The 14,258-nt window shown below is 41.6% G+C and overlaps 1 protein-coding gene across 3 annotated transcripts in view; it reads right to left on the bottom strand.

The window, feature by feature from the left end:
• kcnn3 (potassium intermediate/small conductance calcium-activated channel, subfamily N, member 3) overlaps positions 1–14,258 on the bottom strand; it is a 128,384-nt gene that overhangs the window by 99,420 nt on the left and 14,706 nt on the right. The window lies entirely within an intron of this gene.

Below are 14,258 nucleotides of genomic sequence, written 5' to 3'. Positions count from 1 at the left end.
CACTGGGGGAAACGCGTATTTGCGCGTGCCCCGAGGCCAGCTGTAAGCCAGTGCATCCGTGCCGAGAGCACTCGGTCAGGGAAAGAACAACTGGCAATGAGCGATCTAGGGGGAAGCAACAGATCGATCTGGGCTTCCCCGAATCGCGCCCATATCAGCTGAACAGACTCGGGGTGGAGTCTCCATTCTCCAGGACGCAAGGCTGCCGTGAGAGCGCATCGGCTGCACGGTTGAGCTTGCCTGAATATGAATGGCGTGCAGCGATTTCAGCCACGGATGACTCCAGAGGAGCAGAGCGGAGCACAGCGGGCTGCGGATGCCATATGCCCCAGGAGCCTCTGAAATAGTTTCAGTGGGACCACTATTTTACTGTCGAGCTCTCTCAGACAGTACAGCATCAGCTGAGCGCGCTCTCCGGAGAGGCGCGCTGCCATGGTGACCGAGTCCAGCTCCAGCCCGAGAGAAGAGATCCTCTGCACGGGGGCGAGTTTGCTCTTTTCTCGGTTGACCTGAAACCCCCACAGGTGGAAGTGCCAGAGCACTTTGTCTCTGTGCATAATCAACTGCTCCGAGAGAGGGCAAAAATCAGCCAGTCGTAAAGAAATTGAGTATGCAGATGCCCGCGAGCCGAAGGGGCGCTGAGGCACCCTCCGCGGGCTTGGTGAGGACCCGCGGAGACAGAGAGAGCCCGAAGGGGAGGGCTTTGTATTGCCAAGCTCGACCTTCAAACGCAAACCGTCGGTGGCGAGGAAGAGTGGAGACATGGAAATACGCGTCCATCAGGTCTAATGCTGCAGACCAACCCAGAGGACGAACGCACCGGAGGATGCGCTTCTGCGTGAGCATTCTGAACGGCAGCTTGTGCAGGCAGCGGTTCAAAACGCGCAGATCTAGGATTGGCCGTGACCCACCGCTCTTTTTGGGCACGATGAAGCGTGGGCTGTAAAACCCGCTCTCCATCTCGGCTGGAGGGAGCGGCTCGATTGCATCCTTCGCCAGGAGGACAGCAATCTCCTCTCGCAAGACAGGGGCGGACAGGGGGCTGACCCTGGTGAATACACACCCGTGACTTGGGGGGCCGTTTCGCGAACTGAATCGCATAGCCGAGTCTGATTGTGCGTATGAGCCACCGCGAAGAGCTGGCCCGCGCTAACCAGGCAGGCAGAGCTCTCGCTAATGGACTCATCGCTACAATCGCTGACGTACCAGCAGTGGGGCAGCGCGGAGTGGGTGTGCTGATCCGGGAAGCTCGCGGGTCCCACGGAAAAGCTGGAGGTGAGATATTTGCTCTCACTCCAAACCCGAGCTCCGGAGGGGAGGCTCGAGGGGTGGGAGAAAGGAGACCGTCCTCCCAGCGCTCGTGAGCCACTGGCGAAACGCACCGAATCTGCAAGCTAGAAAGCATAGCGTCCCAGACTGGCAGATTTCGGGCTGTCACATCTGGGGAAGTGAAAAGTGCCCTTTCATAATGTTTTCATGGCAGTAAAAAGTGCCGTTGGAAATGGGGCCCCGCCCTCCAGCGGGGAAAGAGCAAGTTCCCTCTTCTCCAGATGGCCTGTCCCAGGGGCGCTTCGCGGTCCGTTGCCGGACTTAGCGGCGTTCTGGGCAGGGGGCTGCCTGCTTCCGAGGTGCCCTACGCGCTCGCTTCGCCGGAGGCGTGTGCGGGGGCGGAGCAGCTCTCGTAGGCGGGCGCCTTCGGCGAGGAGCAGGTATGAATGGCACGGCGGGCGGAGCGGGCTACGGACCGCCGATAAGACATCACCCACCAACTGCTCTCTCACCGCCTTGAATTCCTGGGTGAATTCACAGACAGTGTCGCCGAACCTGGCTGGGGATATGGGGAAGTCAAGAAAGCGGACTTTGTCGACTTTGCGCATATCAGCCAGGGGTGGCGCTCCTGGACCACTAATGTGGACATCGTCCTCCCCAACGCACATGCAGCGGACTCAGTAGTCCGAAGAGCTAAGTTGGCGGCGGTGCGAAGCTCGTAAGCCTGGGTTGGACCCACCCTCGTGCAGCTCGGCCAGCGCCTGCGCTTGGTTGCGCTGGTAGGTGGCTATCGCATGCAAGGCGGAAGCAGCCTGGCCCGCAGCTATGTAAGCTCTAGCTCCGAGGAAGGTAGATAACTTACAGGCTTTGGATGGGAGACGAGGCGGACCCCGCCAAGAAGAGGCGCCGCGCGGATTTACCGCCATCGCGCACTCAACCTGAGGAATCGCCACATACCCCCTGGCTGTTTCACCGTCAAGAGTGGTTAGGGTGGAGGAACACGCAGCACGAGCAGAAAAAAGTGCTTTACAAGACCGCGTGAGCCTACTGTGCACCTCCGGGAAGAAGGGAACGCCCCTCTAGTCGGTCCGGCCGCGGAGCTGGGGGATAAACCATCTCCAACCCACGGCCGAAGCAGCCCGGGAAAGCACGGCTAACATGTCCGTTTCAGGATCCGTAGTGACAGCGCTCACCAGCCCGAAGGGGGCGAGCGGGTCTGGATCATCATCGGACAATGAAAGCCCACCCTCCGATGCCGCGGTGGACATCTGGTCTCCGGTGTCATCGGGCGTAAGGGCTACCATCTGTTAGACGGATCGCTTCCCCCGCCCGAAGCTTGGATGGAGCGCTTAGAGGAGCGGGAGGTCCGCGGGCCTGTGGGCGACGGATTATCTCTCGCTGAAACCCTCAGATCTGCCCGAGTGCCCGCTGCAGAGCAGGGGACAACTGGGGTGGTTCGCCCTTTTGCAAAGGCTAACCGCGATCTTGCGCAACAGTCATGGCATCGCAATGACGACATGAACTGCCCGCGAGCAGCGCATTAACATGCTGGACCCCCAGACATGTAACGCAGTGCCCGCGCCCATCATCCGAGGACAGGAAACCACCGCATCCAGAAACGCACAGTCGGAGCGCCGTCCTGATAAGGACGTGCTGCACGACTGTGTTGCTCTTTCTGTGAAGTTTGCAACTTTATACGCACCGCTCTGGAGGACCGGACCCAAAGAACGCCAGGCAAGGGAGAAACCCAGCTCGACCGTCTGCCGCTGCGTGTACACACTCTGGACCGGGAGAATGCTCTCGTTCGCTCAGAATCGCTGGTCACAGCAGGAGGAACCCTCATCGACTCGATCAGAAAGTCTCTGAAGCGAAAAGGATAGCGTCTGCTGGCGCCAGGTGAGCTTATATACTCAGTTGATTGCTTATGCCGCTCACCTGCGCAGGCTTGCGCTGCCAATTCATTCTTAATTGGCCCGTTCAATACTCTTTCAGACGAGTAGCTTCTGAACCGAACCTCCCAATGCGTGGATTTTACAATCAAATCCACTTATAGTGCTGAAGTTCCCCCCGAAGGGGAACACAGTATTAGATAAAAACATCTCTCTTTTCTTTAAAAATGTACACAATACAGATTCTGTCAAAGATTCATGTCATCGTTTTGGTGAACTTCAATGATATTATAGCAAATGTACTGTTCATTGTTAGTTACTTGTTAACACGTATTGTTAGTGTGAATTAAATGCATTGCAAATTGCACCTTTTGTAAAGTGTTACCAAAATAGCCACAATTAAGATGGCCACAGGGTGGGCCAGACCTTAAAGGGCCTCGTCCTGGACACAACAGATTTTCAGATGATTAATGTGATTGTATGTGCAGCATTTGTGTCCTTCTTTCAGAGCACTTTGTCTAAGTCAAGCAGTCTAATGAAGTGAAGCCTCTGGCCAATCCAATCCCAAACGCCACACTTTATCACCTGAGACCTACATTCACCCAAAACACAGCAAATAAACCTCAATCAACCTCTACGAACACGCATATACTGTAAGTCAACCAATAAAACAACAACACACACTGAATATGATCTGTTTTGCAAGAGATTTATTGGTCTATATCCTAGCCTAGACAACCGAGATTTTTTAGCATTTCCATTCAGTCACTACAGGTACAGAGACTCTTCTTAGAAGACCAATTACTCCTAGTTTGTATGAAAAAAGACCAATAGACATTGGCAAGGTGAATCTGGATACATGGCCTCTGCCATATATATGGGTATTTAAGCAGCATGTAGGGAGTCACCTCTCAGATTTCTGCATTTGGAGCCTGATCACAACACCTTGTATGTGTGCTGAAACCACTTCTAGTCTGTGCTTGCAACGATGTATTCAGCGGCAGTTCTCTGGGTTAATATGCTGTCCCTGGGCACTTCACACAGTGGACTATGAGTTGTATCCAAAAGAGCAGTTCTAAAGGAGCAAGTGTGGTTGCTTCATCTCTTTATCAAGACATAATTCAGTCTGGTTCTTCTGAATGTGATGGTTCCCTACCTAAAGATTAGTTATGTGCACTGTAACACATGCCTGGAGTGGCAATGCTTCCTGCTCATGGATGGATGTATGTATGATGTGGGGTTGGACGTGGACAAAACCACTTTTTGTCCCCAGTCCAATTTTTCCTGGTACTCACTTAGGCTGGAAAGCACTTTTTACAGCTAACGGCTTATGTTCCTGTGCTCTCAATACACTCATTGATGAGACGGCTTAGAGTTATGCGTGTATTCCCCAGATTAAGTGGCAATTTTGTTGTTAACCCCACAGTGCACCTCCACATAGTGAAATCACTAAGTTAGGCCATCTCTGAAGATAAGAGCCTTAGACCCTTAAAACCTACACAAAAATGTAGTTCCTCTTTGGAGTCGTTGCACAATGTGCGCACAGCTGCTGATTTCCTCTGTGTGGCCTTGAAAGTAGCTGCATGATTTCTGCATGGGAGAGGTGATGTCCACACTGGTCTCCCCCATCTCCTAGGCTAGCCTCTCATATCCACTGGTGGTTTGCTACTCAGCTACCAATGGTTAGCATCTTAACTGCTTTACAACAAGTATGTCCAACCATCTGTTCCACTTCAGAAAGATGACACCCCTGTCTCAGTTTTCACTAACTCTAAAAAAAGTGAAACACTCTAGAGACTGGTAAACCAGAGACCAGGAGATCATCTTTTCGCTCCAGTTCCATATCGCTACAAAAGAGCAGTTTTTTTTTTTCTGTCGCTGGATGTGATAATCTAAGTGTGACTGGTGAGAAACAAACTGGCTCCTCACCTACAGCCTCAGGGCCCACTTCTCCAGTAGCAGGAGTCAAGAGCAAGTGTAGCAGAAGTAGTAGCAGTCTTGAAGACTCATTCAGGCGATCGGAGTCAGGTGTCAATTCAGGTTTGCGGTGTCCTACCAGCCTAGCTTGAGCAAAAAGAGATTGCTGTCTTTCTAGTGAAGGAGGGTAATCAAGCTGATCTTTCAACTGGGATAAATTGTGGGTTAACACCTCATAAGCCATCATACCCAAAACTAGTGGATAATGACCAAGCCTGAACCAGTTCAGTTTAACATGCTCCATTCAAAGGGTGTTGCGATGCTCACACAGAGGCTAAATCCTGTTCAAGATCAATGAGGGTGAGGTACAATTTTGTTGGCTGCAGCACACTGGCCCGTCTCAACCTTGTTTCCAGACCTGGAGTGACATTGTCACTCAGGCTAGAGCCCCCTCACTAAGAGGACCCCCAAACTTGCCTGATCAGTGTTGTGCTATCCTAAGTTTTTGTCTCATTTTCCACTTTATATCAATGGATGATGTCATAATGTACAGGAGCCTGTTTATCCTGATACAGGGAAAACTTGCCTTGATATAGGAACATCTGTTTCAAGGGATGCCAGGAAACTAAATTCTTCTACACTGTCCCAACAGGCCTTCTTGAATCTCTTGTCCTGGCAGGTCTAGTTCACTTGTTAGGGATGCAATCTCCAGGACGCCCAGCATCCTTCCTCTTTTGGACTATAATGCTTTCCTAATGTATGTTCATGTCTAATATAACTGTAAGTCCATAGCCTTAAACTTAGGTAGTTAAACTCATTATAACTTTCCCCCTGAAGTATTCAATATTCCCAAATCTTGGAAGACAAATAGATGGTTACACCTTTGGTGGTTCTTGTACGATCATGCTATTCATTTGACAACATCACCCCAAACTTGTAACTGGATCAGTGGTTGAGATGTTTTCTCAAGTGGCTTCCAAACTGCTGATTTCTGATGTAATTTGGAGTGACTGATGTAAGGGAATGTCATGGTTAGACATGCAACCCTCACTCCCTGAAGGGGGGAATGGAGACGTTATGTCTCCATGACCACAACTCTGAATGCAGAGCTCCAACTTGGAACCTAATGGGTCACTGCCTACAAGATTCATAATACCCATATAAATGGGATTAGCCTTATATCTAGATTCCCTTCTGCAACATTCATTGTTCCTTTTTCGTACAAGCTAAGTGATTGGTCTCTGAAATGGAATTTGCCAAATCTGCCGATCTCCTTTTTTAGGAAACAAGGGTTATATATGTAATTTAACTAAGTAACCTTTTTATTGAATATTAAATTTATTTGGAATACTCTAGTAGCTCAGTTTGTTTGTTTCTGTTATTTGTAACATTTTACATGACTAACATTGACCAGACAATGTACAATCTGAAACATTATACAAAATAATTAAAGTAACTTTGACCTTTTTAACAAAAGTTGTCAGAGCAGAGATTAAGGTCCTGTATTGCAATTCGAAAGTACAAATAAAATGAATCACAAACACTGGGATATTGCTAATTAACAGAATTTTTTAAACAAAGTCAACCTAAAGGCTCATTTAAACAAGAACAATCATGGTGTATATATATATATAAGTATAATGTTAATCATATTTGTGTCCACACCAGTGAGCAATAACACTCTGTTTATTCTAAGCTTTTGTGGTGCAGTTTCAAGATAGATTAAAATGGATGTATCTGCTGAGTTACATTTCACTAAAACATCCTGGCAAATACAGATGCTTTTGGGTAGATGAGAAGTAATGAAATGATTTAGGTCCAATCCCAATTCCATTTTTGTACCCCTACCCCTACCCCTTCCCCTTCCCCTTGGTCCTTCAAACACCACTACAGCACCTGCACACATCATCATATGTCACCGCAATCTCTTGCTTCATATGAGATCAGACGATCACGACTGCTGTAGTTATTCCTGTTGTCTTAATTTTTGGTATATATTGTCAAGAAATCCCTGAAGGCATATATGAAGTTATCATATCAATCTAATGTGGCAATAAGATTGTAACTGTACTGCACATTGACACATTGGCCATATTCATATATGTAAAAAACACACAAAAGTCAACATAAACATTATACCAGACACTGTAAAAAGCTCATTCTTAGCCACTAGACTTTACTCACAGGGAATTCGATAGTCATTGATTGACAGAGTGTTGTGGGACTACTATACAGGAGTTATTATTAGGTATTATAGATAGCAAAATTTTGCAGTTTTTATTTTAGCGTGATGGTAAAACCCCAACGCCATTATAAATATATATAAACATGTGCTTGTTTGTTGTAAAAATCTGCAAAAATGACAAAAAAATAAAAATTTGTTAGTCTCCTTACTTCCGGGTGCCACTTTCCTGCTGTTGTGGCTGGTATATTTTGTAAAATTTTCATACCCCTTGGTTTCAAGTGTGGTCCTGAAAAATCTCTGTTCAAAGGGTTATCTATCGCTTCCCTTAAAGAGAATTGGGTAAGGGGAAGGGCAAATGGGTAGAATTGGGATAGGGCCTTAGTCATTCTGTGTCCTGTAGTAATATTATCTACTTTGAACAAATACTGTATACTGTGTAGGCACCTCCTGTGTAATGGATGTAGGCCCAAAAAAATCCTGAAGTCTTTTGCAAGCAGGTAAACTGAGGCTATTCTCTGATTGACTAGCATCAAATTGTACACTCCCTCTTTTGTTTGTATCATATCAATCCTATTTTTGAGGGTCTCATCTAATTTCAGTCTCCTTTATTATGAATAAGACATGGCAATAGCAGAACCCACAGACACATAATCAATGCCTTTCATTGTTTTGCCACTTTGCTATTTTTAAATCCTGAAGATGTATTACTGATAATAACACCTATGTTAAACATATTATTACATCCTTTAGTTTCTGTTAATTGTAATTTCCATTTTATTATGCAGTGATGATATACGAATGGATCACCTGTCAAATGGCTATTTAACAATTATTCAGGGTGGTTTTCCGTTTGTTACACCAATTTTTATCACCAGCTGCCACTGTGAACAACACTTTGAAATGGATTCTTAGCAGTGAAAAGGTTGAACAAATTACATTAAATCATACAGTGATGTTTTTAAGTCGAATTTACTCTGGGTTTATTCTTTTATGGACTATTTTAACTTAAATTTGACGATATATGGACAAACCCAATCTTTGGGTCAATCTTTCAAAAATGGTTGCTTTTATCCATACAAAAATGAAAATTTAGTGTTAATTCTCACCCTCAGGTATAAACTTTTTGCATTTTTACATATAGGTCCTGTTTAGTTACCACCGCTGCTTGTAAAAACATTAAATTCTCTTCATCAGAATTTTCTTTCTTCATTTATTTGAATAATTTTCAACAAGCTGAAATGAAATTACATATCTTAAAACTTGTAAATAAATGAAATAACAAATAAACAAATGCTAAAATGGCTTGACATTTTCTTAATATGGATTATCCACCAAACACTTCTAATAAAACTCAAAACAAACAAAATAAATGCTGCAAAAGCACACCTTGAAAACCAAAACAGAAATGTATTTCACTTAATGAAAAAGACACACACACACACACACACACACACACACACACACACACACACACAGATAAGCCCAATTACATGCCAACTGCTACACACACACACATACACACACACTTGATTACACCCTGACATACACCATTACACCCCTGAAAACCCAATTACATACTCAGAGGCAAAGGAAAAAATGGAAAGACACATACAGCCTCACCTTCATGCACACAGTTATAAACACACACACATACATTATGCTTAGCATTAACGGCCATTTGAAGGTCCTTTTAATTCAGTGCACTACTGCCCCCATTTCTCCTTCACTGACCCCTCCTCAGGCTGTCCATCTCGTCTCTCGTTTCCCTTTTTTCTCTATGTACTGATGATTATTGCCCCCATGAGAGGGTTGTAAAAGCGTTAGTGTGGCAGGAATGGGATTATGGTCCCGCAGCCCACTAGATAAGCCCTTATATACGTGTCTTAGAGATGGATTACACACAAATATAGCTTTGCCTTTTTCTAACATCATGGTGGGGACTTTCTGTTGACTACTATTGTTTTAATAATGAGCAAGATTCTACACCATAATCTAAACCTTGCAGAAAACATTGGTTTTACAAAGATTTTAAAACAGTTTTCAAATTTGGTGGCATCATTAATCAAGTCAGGGTCATATATATGTCAGGGTCATATATATATATATATATATATATATATATATATATATATATATATATATATATATATATATATATATATATATATATATATATATATATATATATATATATATATATATATATACATATATACGATGACACAGTGGCGCAGTAGGTAGTGCTGTCGCCTCACAGCAAGAAGGACACTGGTTCGAGGTCAGTTGCCGTTTCTGTGTGGAGTTTGCATGTTCTCCCTGCATTCGCGTGGGTTTCCTCTGGGTGCTCCGGTTTCCCACACAGTCCAAAGACATGCGGTACAGGTGAATTGAGTAAGCTAAATTGTCCGTAGAGTATGAGTGTGCATGGATGTTTCCCAGAGATGGATTGCAGCTGGAAGGGCATCCTCTGCATGAAAAACATGTGCTGGATAAGTTGGCGGGACATTCTGCTGTGGTGACCCCGAATATAATATACAGTATAATATATATATATACAGTTAAAGTCAAAATATTAGCCCTCCTGTGATTTTTTCAAATATTTCCCAAATGATGTTTAACAGAATACATTTTTCACAGTATTTGCTATAATTTTTTTTCTTCTGTAGAAAGTCTTATTTGTTTTATTTTGGCTAGAGTAAAAGCATTTTTTTTTTGTAAAAGCCATTTAAAGGTCAAACTTTTTAACCCCCTTAAGCAATATTTTATTTGAATTATCTAAAGAACAAACCATTGTAACACAATGACTTGCCTAATTACCCTAGTTAAGCCTTTAAATTGCCCTTATTAATAAATTTATATTTTAATTTAATTTTTTTTACATAATAATTCAACACAATTTTGCATATCAAATAAGATTAAATCGTGAGTTTCATTTTACTTGCGTATTTTGGCTTGTAACTTTTGCTGCAAACCTTCGAATAGCTGTTTGTGTGCTGCAGTGAAGGAGGGTATAGAAGAGTTAATAGAAGAGAAACTAACAAGATAACAACATAATGAAAAGACGTGAGAAAAAGTGAGGGTGAGATTTATAAAAATTGTAAAATACCATCTCGTGTTCCGGTACGGCAAGTCGTTTTGACTTTTATTCATTCTCACGATATGTATTCTTGATATCAACAATTCAGTTCTTGATATCAAAATGGTAATTGTTGAAATCAAAAATGTAATTGCTGATATCAAAAATTTAATTTATCATATCAAGAATTAAATTGTTGATATCAAGAGTATCCTGAGAATGAATAAAAGTCAAAACGGCTTGCCATAGTACCGTATTTCTGTTTTTTACTAAGTGGCATCTAAAGTCAGGGAGTGACTTCATCACCAGTGAAGATCACTTGGATATGAATGATGAAAGAAATCTAGAAAATGCTGATGATGAGTGTCAGTAAAAACGTTCCTGGTGTACACTAGCCTTTTTTTTCCAACTGGAGCCATGGTTTAATAATAATATTGCTAATATTATTTTACATTAAAATTCTATTAAAATTCAAGGTAAGACTAAAATAATGGTCCATTAGTTCATGTATTTAATAACATGAACAAACAATTATACATTTATTACTGTATTAATTAATCTTCATTAATGTCAGTTAATGTTATTTAAGTTCAATAATGTTAGTTCATGTTAACTCACAGTGCATTAATTCATGTTAACAAGCACAATTAGTTAATGTTGAATAAGATTACTCAAACTTAATGTTAGTAAATACAATACCAAATGTTAACTAATGGACCATTATTCTAAAGGGTAACTAAATAAATTTTTTTGTCTTCCTCGGCATACTCTGTAATGTCAGCTGTTGTTAAAACAAGTTACAATATTAAGGTCACAGATGATAAATACTGTCAAATAGTGAACTCTCACTTCCACATGGTTTCTTGAATAATGCTACATCAAAACACTTTTACAATAACGCCCTTGCCAATTCCCACAAAACCTGCCACTTGCATGTATTTTTCATGAGCCTAAAGAATTCTTCAAACACACCAGAGCCCCATGACCTTGTGCACAGGCAACAAGTTGATCAACTGAGGCATCGGCACGCTCCCTCGCATCCACTAAACAAGTCTAAGCGAAGATGTTCCCCAGGGATGCGTGACGGAGTGAAGAAGGTGTGAAAATTAAGTATTGATTTGACAGCAGCCTTTTCCAGGTATTTAGGGCTGTTAAGGGTCGAGCGGACATGAGAAGAGTTGCAGGAGAACGGATTTAATCCATACTGCTTCCAGCAGCTATATGTGCCATTGGACAGATTCATCCAAACCAAAAACAACCTACTTGTAATGTTTATTCATGCAATTAGACCCCAAAAAATGGACCAAACAGAAATCTCCAAATGCCTCAAAATTTAGGGAAGTTCCATAACAAATAATAAACAAGTTTAAACACCATGACCTACAAAAAGAAACTGATATATTTGATATTCTGCTCCATTTATAGCTAAATATAATGGATGACATGATCTTTTTTTTTTTATCAGGACTCCATGCACTCTACTTCCATGATTATTTTTGTGATAACGATATAATTTGGTTATGAAAACTGTGAACATTTAATTAGAAATATGCTAAATAGAAGCTTTTCATCAGAATTGTCCGATGTTTTTATATGTCAGCTGTGCTTCAGGACAAAAATAATCTTATTTCGCATTTAGCTTGTCTAATGTCAACAAGCATGGACAGAAAATAATAGGCTGATTTGAAAGAGCAAATATTTGATGGAACACAACAAAATGCTAGTAACATGCAATGGCTCAGGTTTTACACTGCACTCTTTCATGCTGTTCTTCTCTCTCACTCTCTCTGTCTGTCTCTCTCTCTCTCTCTCTCTCTCTCTCATTTAACCTGCTTATTTAAGGAAGGAAGGAAGTGTATGAAGTGTGAATAGAGCCTCATCTCCTGAGGAATCACATCTGAGGAGGAGCAATGCACACATATTCTCTCACATACAAACGTGTAGAAATTATACAGATCTATACTGCCCTACAAAGGCAAAAGACCCTAACTCGCTAGTGATGAATTGAGAAAAAAAAAATTGTTGTTGCAAAAAGTGGAAAGTCATGCCAGGGCAAAAAGCAGTAACTTCCACATGATCCTTGTTGCTGCTCAACATTTACAAAAAAAAAACAGCAACACCTGTAGTGTCTATTAATCATGCTATTTATTTTGGGTGATTGGCAGTTACTTACAGTGAGTTGCATTTGCAAATTACTCCTAAAATGTAATACATAATATATAATTAGTTTCAGTAATTTGAAAATAACTGATTACAGTATTACAATGTTATTGTCTCTGTATTGTAATATGTTACATTACTTTTGCATTAATTTTGTGATAATTTCAATATCATAGGTATGACCTGGTTATCTAGACTGTACATCAGCGTTTCCTAAACTTTTTTTAGAGTACTCCACTAACATCCTTCTGCATTCTCTTTTCCACTTTAACTGTAATCACTTTTCCCATTGAGGCGCAATTATTGCAATTTAAAGAAACTTTATGCATTCTTTTTAATTAATCATGTTTCAAATAAAAATATTAAAAAGAAAAATATGTAACTACAGTAAAAATTAAGTTATCCATGTATTAACTAAAACCACCAGTAGGTGGTGGTATGCAACTGTTTTAAGACATTAATTTCGTAATAAAGCACCAGTTGTAATAATGAATAGGTCAATGATTCGACTCTCACAATTCATTTAAAAAAATTCATTCACAAAAATAACCCCGCCTAGCCAAAAGAACGACTGGACTGATGTGAACGCCTGCAGGTTGGAATAATGATCAATATTCTTGTGGATAAAACATCCGTCAACATTAATTGAAGTGGATTTTCTTGGCTTACAAGAAAAGGTAGGAAATGGTTTTAACTGCCATTTATGTGTGATCATGCTACAATGCTAACACTGTCACAGCATTTCGGTCAACTAGCTTGATGCAGCTAGTCAATACAGTGCATCTGTATGTATTCATAGCGCTTCACTTTTTCCACATATTTTAATGTTACAGCCTTATTCCAAAATGGATTAAATTAATTTATTTCCTCAAAATTCTATATGCAATACCCCATAATGACAATATGAAAAAAGCTGTTTTGAAATTGTTGCAAATTTATTAATAATAAAAAAGCTAAAGAATCACATGTGCATAAGTATTCACAGCCTTTGCCGTGAAGCTCTAAATTGAGCTCAGGTATATTCTGCTTCCACTGATCATTCTTGAGATGTTTCAGCAGGTTAATTAGAGTTCACCTGTGGTCAATTCAATTGATGGGGCATGATTTGGAAAGGCATTCACCTGTCTATATAAGGTCCCAAGGTTGACAGTGCATGTCAAAACACAAACCAAGCATGAAGGCAAAGGAATTGTCTGTAGACCTCCGAGACAGGATTGTCTCGAGGCACAAACTTTTCTGGTCTGATGAGACTAAAATAGAACTCTTTGGAGTAAATGCCAGGCATTACTTTGGAGAAAAACTGATATCGCTCATCACCAGACTAATACCATCCCTACAGTGAAGCATGGTGGTGGCAGCATGAATGGACAAAAATTCCCAAAGACAGGTGTGCCAAGCTTGTGGCATCTTATTCAAAAAGACTCGAGGCTTTAATTGCTGCCAAAAAGTGCAATAAAAAAGTAATGAGCAAAGGCTGTGAATATTCATGTACATGTGATTTTTCAGGTTTCTGTTTTATTTTATTTATTTATTTTTTTGTTTCACATTGTCATTATGGGGTATTGTGTGTGGAATTTTAGGGAAATAAATTAACTTAATCCATTTTGGAATAAGACTGTTGCATAAAAAAAAAAAAAAAATTGAAAAAGTGAAGCGCTATGAATGAATACTTTCCGGATGCACGGTAGCCCTCTGCACTGAGTGAAAAATATAAATTATAACGAAAAAAATTACTGAGATTATTTAAGATATTTTTATACAA

The sequence above is a fragment of the Danio rerio genome, chromosome 16 (assembly GCF_052040795.2).
Source record: "Danio rerio strain M-AB ecotype USA chromosome 16, GRCz13ab, whole genome shotgun sequence".
NCBI classification, from domain to species: domain Eukaryota; kingdom Metazoa; phylum Chordata; class Actinopteri; order Cypriniformes; family Danionidae; genus Danio; species Danio rerio.
The sequence above is the reverse complement of the archived record's forward strand: the minus strand, read 5'-3'. Positions and strand labels throughout refer to the sequence as shown.